Source organism: Pteropus alecto, unplaced genomic scaffold (assembly GCF_000325575.1).
Source record: "Pteropus alecto unplaced genomic scaffold, ASM32557v1 scaffold11, whole genome shotgun sequence".
Lineage (NCBI taxonomy): Eukaryota > Metazoa > Chordata > Mammalia > Chiroptera > Pteropodidae > Pteropus > Pteropus alecto.
This window is the reverse complement of record NW_006431956.1, coordinates 4,448,821-4,458,948: the sequence shown is the minus strand read 5'-3', so window position 1 is coordinate 4,458,948 and position 10,128 is coordinate 4,448,821. Positions and strand designations below refer to the sequence as shown.

The 10,128-nt window shown below is 45.5% G+C and overlaps 1 protein-coding gene across 3 annotated transcripts in view; it reads right to left on the bottom strand.

The window, feature by feature from the left end:
• Positions 1 to 10,128, bottom strand: part of LOC112475630 (CUGBP Elav-like family member 2) — a 404,363-nt gene that overhangs the window by 65,651 nt on the left and 328,584 nt on the right. The gene's annotated exons all lie outside the window — the stretch shown is intronic.

Below are 10,128 nucleotides of genomic sequence, written 5' to 3'. Positions count from 1 at the left end.
TGTCTTTTCCAAAACAGAAACTGTACGCACGCATGTACGCACGCGCAAAACGGACAACACTAGCCTGAAGCTGGCTCTACGTTTCTAAAGGACTCATGGCAGTCCTCTCTTTCACGCCATAAAATTCCCTCTCTCCTTTTAGGGCACCGAACATGGCTTGTTCACCTTTATAGTCTCAGCACTAAGCGCCACGTCCCGCACACAGTAGGCGCCGATAAATATTTACTGCCACAGGACTGGTACTTTGGTAAACACTCTGTCAGCTTTCTGGGTCACGTCTTTCACCTTTTCTGTTCCACATTAAGTTCAACAATAAATGGGACCCAGGGCTTTCGAGGCTGCCCTAAGCTCCCCGAATCCCTGTCACAGAAGAAGAGCCAGGAATTAAGTCTCATCGGAGTGCTGGCCTGAGGTCCACTCTTGGAGACTGAGAGTTAGCTGTCTGCCACCATCTCCTCAACTTTCACATTCTCTAAGTTCACCACCTGCTCTGTGTAAAAGTTTCGCTCAAACTCTATACTTTGCCTGTCACTCCAACCGTTTAAGCGTAAGCAGCAGAATCCTGGGGTTCAGCCTTAATTGAAAGAGCTTACCTATCTATAGCCTCGCTGCACTTTAGCATCTTCAAAACTTCAATCGTTTTTTCTTCTAACTTTTTTTTTTTTTTGGAGAGCACAATCCCTCTTTTTATGTTTAGCCACAGCCTTTTACCCCTTTTCATTCTTGCCACTCAAGGCTCTCAAGCCTTTTAAGTTAACCTCTGGGACCTCTCCATCTAGGCTCACCTTCCTGGACCTTTTGAGATTCACGCTGCTCTCCCTTAGAACGCCTCCGTCGCCTTGATATGTCTTCAATAATGTCTCATAACTCTGGGCATGGTGGCCTACATAGGAGTGAAAAGCGCTCTGTGATAAGTGGCGAATTACCTGTTCTTTGACACTTGGTGTCTGCTCTCTTCATTTGTCACATTCACCATGTGGGGGCCATTTTGACCATTAGTTTGCCAGACGCCTCGTTTCTTATGCACCTCACCCTCCTTACGATCATGTCTCTCTACATGTCTAGGATACGGTTTCCACCAAACTATAAAAATTTGGGAAGCATTTTTTATTTTTTTCATCTTAAACTAAAAAGGCAACAAAGAAGCAGTATTTCATGGACTTAGGCGGCAAGACACTATGACCAGAGACAACAGTGAAGATGTCTCTGAAGAGATGGGTCTTGATCCGCACGCAGGTTAGGCTGTGAACTTGTCCTGCAGAGGCCTAATATATCTCAATATATTTTATAATGATCAGATTCTGGGTCATTTAAGGAGTGTGATGAGTGGATAATCTCTTTCGATCTTTTAATTTATTTCTTGAATTCCAATTTATGGTCCTCTAATGGAAATTGAGAAGTTACATTCCTTTATGTTTCAAACTGATCACTGTCAAGAGTGTATTTTTCCAATTTGGTTTCTCCAATTTGAATTAATGCCAGAACGTGAATACTGGATCAGGGACATCTTTCTCGGTCATTTACATAGAGAGTGGGAAATATTGATCCTAATACCAATTCCTGCAGGGTTTCAATCGTCATCCCCATTCTCCTAGACCCATTAGCTTCTTACCATTATAACCTGCCCACATTCGGCTAACGAGCTCCCTTTCCCATTTACAGCAAAACCTGCCTTTTTTGTTTGCTACCTATGTGTCTGTCTACGTGACTCAGCAAAAAAGAGGCCCTGTGAAATCCAAGTGCATCACAATCCATCATTCCACATATGCCTTTTTTGTGGGTTCCTTTCTCCATCACATGTGCTCACCAATGCAGCCTTGAAAATATCCTCATGCATGTGAAGAACCTGACTCTTTAATACATTTGATTGGTCTAGTTCGCTGCAAATTTCTCTAGCGTGATACCTAATGTCTAACTGATTTTCCACTGAATTTCACAGTATGGGTCAGAACATTTTCAATTCTCTTGACCAACTGTCCTGAAAGCCAACGTACTATCGTCCATCATTTCTACTACCGGAGCCTACAAGCCTGTATCAATCTGTTTCTAAATCATATTATTTTAGCTTAGTTTCTGCTTTTTCCCATTTGACCAATTCTTTTTTCATCCCCTTTTCACTTGCAATGGTTTTGAAGATCACGATGATCGGTCTGCATTTATTCGTGGTGGTAGAGTGTGACCCACACATGTCTGACTGGAGAGAGAGTGGATCTGAGTGAGAGGTTTGGGCCAATATTGGAAAACAAAACATGAGAATGGATGGTCTGAGGACCTGTGGAATTTGGACAAGGAACAAAGAACCTAAGAAGTCAAGGCTAAATCTTGTAAGCATCTGGGGGGCCATATGTCCAAGGATACAAATTCAGTCTTTTCAGAATCCACGAACACGAGATAAGAACAACGGCACTAAGTGTCCTGGCGGCATTGCATCCTTTACTATGGTTGGGATTATTACAGATCATGAACTTCTTCGAAAGGTATGTAATGATTTCATTTATATTTTTAATGCTAATATTCTGAACACTTCTAAAGTGTAACTCAGCTAGGGTTGATTTTAAATTTTAATTAGAGGCAACACCTGAAGAAGGGAGAATGTAAACCTTGCAACTTGACTGCCTGACGGTCTGGGGCCTGTGGAGTAGAAGTAAGGGACGGCAGGTCACGCTAGGCCAGTTCCCAGGCAATGCCTCCGTGTGGCAGAGTAGCTGACGGCATCGCCCACGGAAAACACTTCTCTTTCTGGCGAGAAAATGGGACCACTCATTTCCAAAGACTGGTTCCATAATGACCCACAGGATGGTACCCCAGAGCGGTACCCTTCTGTAACTGAGGGCGGAGTGTCTTCAACGTGGGGCAAGCTCACTGGATGCGGGTCAGAAGGCGACTAAGACCTCTAGGCAGGCCAGCTATCGATGCGCCAGTGGAAAATGCACACTGTGGGATCCCCTAGACTTAGCTCTTTCAGTCAACCTATTAATATGGGTTGGAGGAATTCCAACAGACATAAGCCACAAAGCCCGGGGTTTATTTTTCACGTTAAATTTCTACCAAGAAGTCTGACCTCCTTTTGTCCAGAGCCTGTTTTCTTTATTCTTTTGATACTTTAATTCCAGAAATGCAGATCTACCGGGGACAAGGCGACTGGGGACCAGTTGATGTCTCCCGGACAGAAGAAAACAAAACGGTTAGAAGCGGCCTTAAGTCGTTTCTTTCATTCTTTGATTTTGGCTCTCTCGGTGTGTCCTCTGTATCTTCCTCCTTTTTTCTCCAGAGTTGTAAGAATCAAAATACGCCCAGAAGAGACATTATCTGCCAGGCGAGAAGCCGCCCTTTGATATCAGCAACAGAAATTCAGCTCTGTGCCTGACAAGTTATAGGGAGAAAGTCCGGTTTCCTTTAACCTAAAAGAGGATTATTTAACATTTCTGTCATTTATCTCAATCAGTTCTACGGGTGTGGTATGTGTAAGTCAAAATAATTAAAACCTCCATTTTGGAAAAAAAAAAAGAAAAGAAAAAGGAATTGTTAAGTCTTTTAATACAACCATAAGATATAATGAATGACTCCATCTCTCCCGAGCCTGTGATAAGGATCTCTGCCTACACGGATATAAAAATCGTGACTGCGTTTTATGTTTACCTTGGACGGCAAAGAAAGGATGGCCCAGTAAGTTACACAGTGACTGTAGTGAACATAAAGTTAATTCAGGATGCAGGCATCCTTCCTGTAGGCCATTGAGGCAGCACTGTCAAAACTGGGGCTGTCCCAGAACATCTAGGGCAGCAACCTTAGTTTTCAAGAAAATTAGGGCAGAAATCCGATCCCCTATTCGTGTGCATTGAATGTAAAATTGGCCCATTTCCTACATTTTAAGTTCTTTCTCAATTACTGATGCCGAGATGACATCGCTGGAAAAAAAAAAACTGGCTCCAAGTCCATTTCTATTACTTAAGGGTAAGTTTCTGACAAGAGTTCTTTTAGGAAAAAAGAAAAGGCACGAATGTCGAAAATGAACCTCTCTGCCCCCACCACAGTCCTCCAACAAGATTCCGCTAATTAAAAGGTCAAAGTTGCGCTTTACAAACCTTCCGCATTTTAAGGAATAATAAAGTTTATGAGATTATCAACTCTAGACCAGCAGCATTCGGACCTGTTCTCCCACTGAACATGTAAAACGACGCTGAGATAGGTATTATTGCCACCGTAAGGCACGAAAAATAGAGGCGCGTTCTCTAAACCAGCTTGTGACAATGAATTTATGTGTCTCCTGACCTCCGGGGCCTGCTCTCAGTCTACCACAGCACAAAAGAATCTTCTGGACACAGGGCTGCCCTGCCCAGTTCTGAAACGAGTAAAATCAGGCTTCGGAGCCTTTCTCCCTTCTGCTCGTGGCCTCTGCCTGCTCGTTCCCAGCATCTCACCTCGTTCTCCACAAGCTTTCCCATTGTTCTGAACTGGGGGAGAGATTAGGGCACACTCAGATTTTATTAATGGATTCTTGAAGGCTGAAGTAAAGGTTTTAAGATGGAAAGAAGCAACTCATATTCTGTCATGCTCTAAGCTCAGTGGAGGTGGGGTGAGGATCGAATTACCCAAGGCGAGCAGCTGTCCAGTCCCCGGCGTCGCCCTAAATGAGCCTGACCAACAAGAACGTGAAATGGTTACAGCATGAGAACCACCAAAATAGCTGCTTTTTTTTTTTTTTGAAATTTAAAGTTAATAACCCTTCCCAGAGGAGCCTTGAACTGAATCTTTGTTCCACCCAGAAAACTCTGGGCACTGGGAGGGCTGCAGCTGCACCGCGGTTACGCCATGACCTCTGAGCACATTTCACGAAAAAAGGAAGTTTTGTTCTTCAAGTCTGTGGCACGCAGTGAGAGTCAACACAAGCCACTTCCCATTTCTAGTTCTTCTCTGGCTGAGGAGTCGCCAAAGAGAGAGGGTAAAGTGGGATCGATGAGGCAACAGGTTAAGGACCGAGCGTTCATTTTACCGTCCAGTCTCGAATGCCAAATGATTTTGTTCTAATCACTTCGCACAGGCTCCTCAATGTCCCCGCTTGTAAAATCAGATTAACAATGCCCAACTGGTTGAGCTTAAAAAGGTGTAACTAGCATTCATCAGAGTAAGGTTTTTCGGGGTGCTAAGGTCTGGGCTTATAATTCCGATTAAAACTGAAATATCAAGAGAGGAATGATCCAAGGCAGGGAATTTACCTACCAGTTGGTGGTTCTGAGCTTGGTCTCGCTGAACCTGCTGTCCATACCTCCAGCGACCCAATCACTACCTCCAACCTCTCGATCCTTCCTTCTTTTCCAGACCAGGGGTTACCTTTTGCCTTCATCAGCTTCCCTACCTTAGGCCTCTGAGAACGCTCTAGTGCACTCAGTGCCCTTCCTGACCTTCCGCCACATCTGTCTTAGTCATCTCTAGCTTCAGGTTCCCCACGATTCCGTTTCTCTGCTCACCCCCGATGGACAGTCACAGAACCAAACCGCAGGGCCCACTCTACATCGCCACGGTCTAAGTGTGCCCCGCCGGCCTTTCTTCCCCTCGTCAGAATTCCCGGCGCTGTCATTTAAAACCGTTTCCGTTCTTAAGGTTTCGATTCCGCCGCCCACCTCAGAAACGTACGCGCTCCTGAGAAGAGCAGGGCCATCCGCCCTGGGGACTGGTCCCCCCATCAGACTGGCACGAGCTCTGCTGCCGTCACCTCCTCCCGTCTCTGTGCCCTGCCGCGTAGCTCTTCAGACGCTCCTGTCTCTTCGAGGACGCTGATTCCTGTCTTCCTCACGCTTTCGCTATCACCTTTTGCTCTACCTTCTCACCTTTTGTTTAAAAAACAAGCTATAGCTAAGCCCCTTCTTTCACGACCAGACCACTAGAGAGGGTGGTCTCGGATCCCAGCCCCGCACGCAAACCTCACAGTCCTCCCCCAACGCCGGCCGCCGTCGCCCCTCTGAAACGCTCTGCAGTCCTTCCCACCGCCGAGTCCAGTGGCTTTTCTAGGCCCGTGTCCCCCTTGGCTCTCCTGCAGCAGCACCTCAGATTCAACAGAGTCAAAACTGAACTGAATATGAAATATTCGGCCCCTGCCTTGTTCCCACCGTTGCCGACTGCTTTCCCATTTCTCCCAGTTATGCCTGAACTTCCCAGTCATCACTGTCCCCATTTAGTTACCGAGTCTCCTTCCTCCCGGCACTCATGTCTGCGCCCCTCAATTCCTCCCTCTCCATCCTCTGTACAGACTGTCCCTCTTTAGGTTCCATGCATTTTAGAGGCACACTGCACCAGCCCCCCGGCCCCTTCTCCCCTTGCTAAAGTCCCCCTCGCAGACCCTCAGTTGTCTGACAAATAAAATTCAAATATTTCACCCTGAGAATTCAGGCTCTCTGAGAACTGGGTGGAGCCTATATTCCTAGACATCGTGACTTCCTCTCTTCCATTTTATTTCATGGATTTCATACTCCCTCTGAACTCTGGGAGAAGTCATGGTTCCCAGAAGTCGCCCTGCATCTTCTAACCTCCGCACCTGAATCAGGCCACTTCATCCATTTGTAATGTTCAACTCTGTCTTTACTTACTGAAATCCTAATTTTTTTTCAAGATTTGATAAAGATGCCACCTTTTCCTATCTTGCTAGCTACGACTTATTCACACACCACCCCCACCCCCAAATCTCCAGAGTTCAGATATGCTCATCTCTTTCTCACTTAGACTTATTTCATGTTCTTTTACGTTATAGTGACCTGTGTACTGGCCTCACTGTCCCTATTAGATTCAAGTTCTTGGGGACAGCGATGATGATAATAATTGTAATAATAACCACCACCACCACCACCACGAGCTGGTAGCCTATTCCGGCTCTGTGCAAAGCATATGACTTCATCTCCGCAACCCCAGGAGGAGGGTCTCCCCGTTCAGATGTGATTAAGGAATGTGCCCAAGGCCAAGGCCAAGGCCCAGGAGCGGTTGAGCCAGAAATTAAATTTAGACTTCAAAAGCCATACTCTTAACTCTTGTGTGGTATTATTTCTCGTCATCCACAGACTTGACCAACAACCACGGAATAAAACACCCTCTCCACAAGTCCTAGGAGGTGAGGCAGTTGACTCAGCCAGGCATCCCAGAGTTGCTGAGCCTGCACGGTCAATATCTCCATCTATAGGGAGGAGAAACAGGTAGCGTAGGCTCTAACTCTTACGGGATGATTTAAAAAATGGAACAAAAGTTTGACGCCTCAAAGATGACACAGAACATCAGATGCAAAGTGAGGGGAAAAATGTGATTCAACTGGATTAGGTGAATTGCCTTGGAACTGTCGACATCAGTAAGGCAGTGAATCAAGGCCACTCCAAAGCCTTACTTAGATCGTTTACACCGTGTTTAGAGAACGCCTCCACAACTCTAATTTCTGAGGCTCCGATATCACTCTGGGGAAAAGACGGTGATTGTATTCCGCCAGCAGAGTCAGGACCAACGTAAACGTGCGGTCCCATTTTACATGAAGAGGCAAATAACATATGACACACACAGGTGTCCAGTATAAAGAAAAGTGGTGGCTGTTGCTCTCTCAAAGTAAGAGCCTAAGGACTATAATCCTCTGAGAGGAATGTCATTATACAGCTCAAATCCCATCACAACTAATACCATTACAACAGAGATGTCTGTATAACAAAAACCCTTTCAAGCTTTGGCTGACAGCCCACGTACTTCAAGCAATATTTGATGTGAGACTTGGAGTTCACAGTAATGGGAATTGACCTATATTTCCAAAGGTAAGATTTGAATGATTTCATCTGTAACTTCTATCCCAGGGCACCAAGAGTTTTGGAGTGATGTACAATCTAAACCCATGAGCATAAAGACTAAACACAAAGACAGAGACAAAAATCAACCCGGCTCTTTCAGGGCAAAATTCCTTCCTTTCACTTGGGGAACACTTAGGTAAAGGAGAAGGCCTCTGGCCCAACCCTGAGATGGAGCAGAACAAGGCTGGTTTGCAGTCTCATCTCCCAGAGAGGGAAGATGGTGTACAGCACATGAAGACAGATGGACCGTGCTGAAATTTCTATTCTGCCTCTTACCAGCTTGGTAAACTGAGCTACATTTTTAACTTTTTCTGAGCCTCATCTGTAAAGTGTGACTAATACCGCCTACTTTCAGGATTTCAGTAAGAACGAAATGAGACAACATATGTGAAACCCCTAACATAGAACTTGGTACACGGCACAGGCTCAAAAAAAAAAAAAAAAGTAAGCTCCATTATCAAGCCTCCCTTCCCCTCCAAGACCTTGGGCTTATGCAAACTATTTTAATAAAGTTAGCTATAAGACCCAGTGAATGAAGTTAACAAAATGTACAGTCTCGAATACAGGCTGATAAGAGATTGCTCAGAGGAACACTGGAGAAAGAGAAAAAAATCGTAGAACTAGGCCATGCCCAAGTACTCACTTCATTGAGAGAAAGGTCTTTTTGGTTAAAGTCAGACACTTGTAATCCAAAGATAAAATGCGAGTAATCAGGCATCATAATAAATGAACTCATATTATATCAGAGATCATTTTGAAAAATGCTGAAATAAATTGAAATTTGGAGGCACATTTTCCCAGTCAAGAATGAACTGTAGTGTCTGCTCTGAAGCACTAGTTTACTGCCTCTGGCCTAGTTTTCTGTGGATGCCATTCCACAGGGTGGGAGGACCCACACTTGCTAATAAATTCAGTCCAGTGCATCATATTCTCTTTCCTCAGTAGGATATTGTGGGAGTTAATGATCAAAAACCAAATTCTAGTGTTCTCCATTTGGAAAACATGTAGGTAAACAATTTAGGACATGACCAATACAGGTTCTTAACAGTGCTCTAATTTGTGACGTCTTTAATCTGTCTGTTTTAGAGATCTCATTTTCTATTTTGCAAGTTATGCAACGATGAAGTTTGTGGTGACAAAATTTCATATGTGTTCCTTTCAAAACACTCTCGTTGTTACACGATATGTTTTGAGATAGAAAACGAGAGTCTTGCGAGCATAATCGGAAGGTATGCCTGTTCATCTTTATAAGTATTAATTAGGCTTTTAAATTCCTTAAAAGGTTCATTCCAGAAAGTCCAAAAAGACCTCGGCGGCGACAGGGAACAAGAGATGGCCCATTTCTTAGTGTCACTGAATGTCACTCAGTGCCAGCGTTTTAATGATTACTCAGTCCTACCCCTTCACCTCGATGGCAACGGAGAGGCGCAGAGCAAAGTGTGTGCTGACGTTCCTGTGCTCAGCAAAAGTGAATGTACAAGGCAAACAATGAGCTCGCGGGAGCTCTTGGGAAAGGCTATAGAGAAACAAAATAACAGGCCCGACAGAAACGTGAAGATACAAAGAAAAAGAAACTGTGAGACCCACAGAAAGACAGAGGAGCCCTGGGCAGGAAAACCAAGAGATCAAGAACAGAGGAAGAACAAAATTACTAAAGCGAGGTTAGAATAGCGGAGACCAAGTGGCAGCAGCAGAGAAGGTATTTTAAATTCGCTCCGCACAGAGCTTACAAAGGATGACTCCAATGCACAGGGGCTTCAACCCAGGACAGAGGTTTCTGGCTTCTCTCTCTGTTCATCGCTGTCCCCATTCCCCCCACCCCATATTGCCCTCATCTTAAAATGGAGGCAGGAGAAGCCACCAGACTGTACATGAGAATCCTACCACAGGGGAGGGCGTAAACCGCAAGTATGTCGAAGGTGTGCTAACTATTTCAGGCCGCTAGGGTGTTACTTCCTGCCCCCCGGAAGGCACACTTCACCTAACGAGCCCCATCCAGACCCAAGGACCTGATGCCCCTCCTAAAAGTGTACCCTTTATTCCCCAGACCGCCGGGACCCCGCTGTTCCTAAGACCTTTCAGCATTCCCCCACAGGCTACGGAAAAGTGAAAGGCAATTGCAATTACACGAGCAATCCCGGGAAGGGAAGGAGTGGGAAGAGTGAGCTCCTGAAATGCAAGGCTGAGCAACACGATTCCTTAGAGAGGCGGCCACTCCGCTCGCCCGAGAAGAGCCTGCACTGCCTGGAAAGTGACCTCAGGAGAGCGAAGCGCGCAGGGACAGAGGCGCGGCCCGGGCCCCCTGGGTCCACCTGCC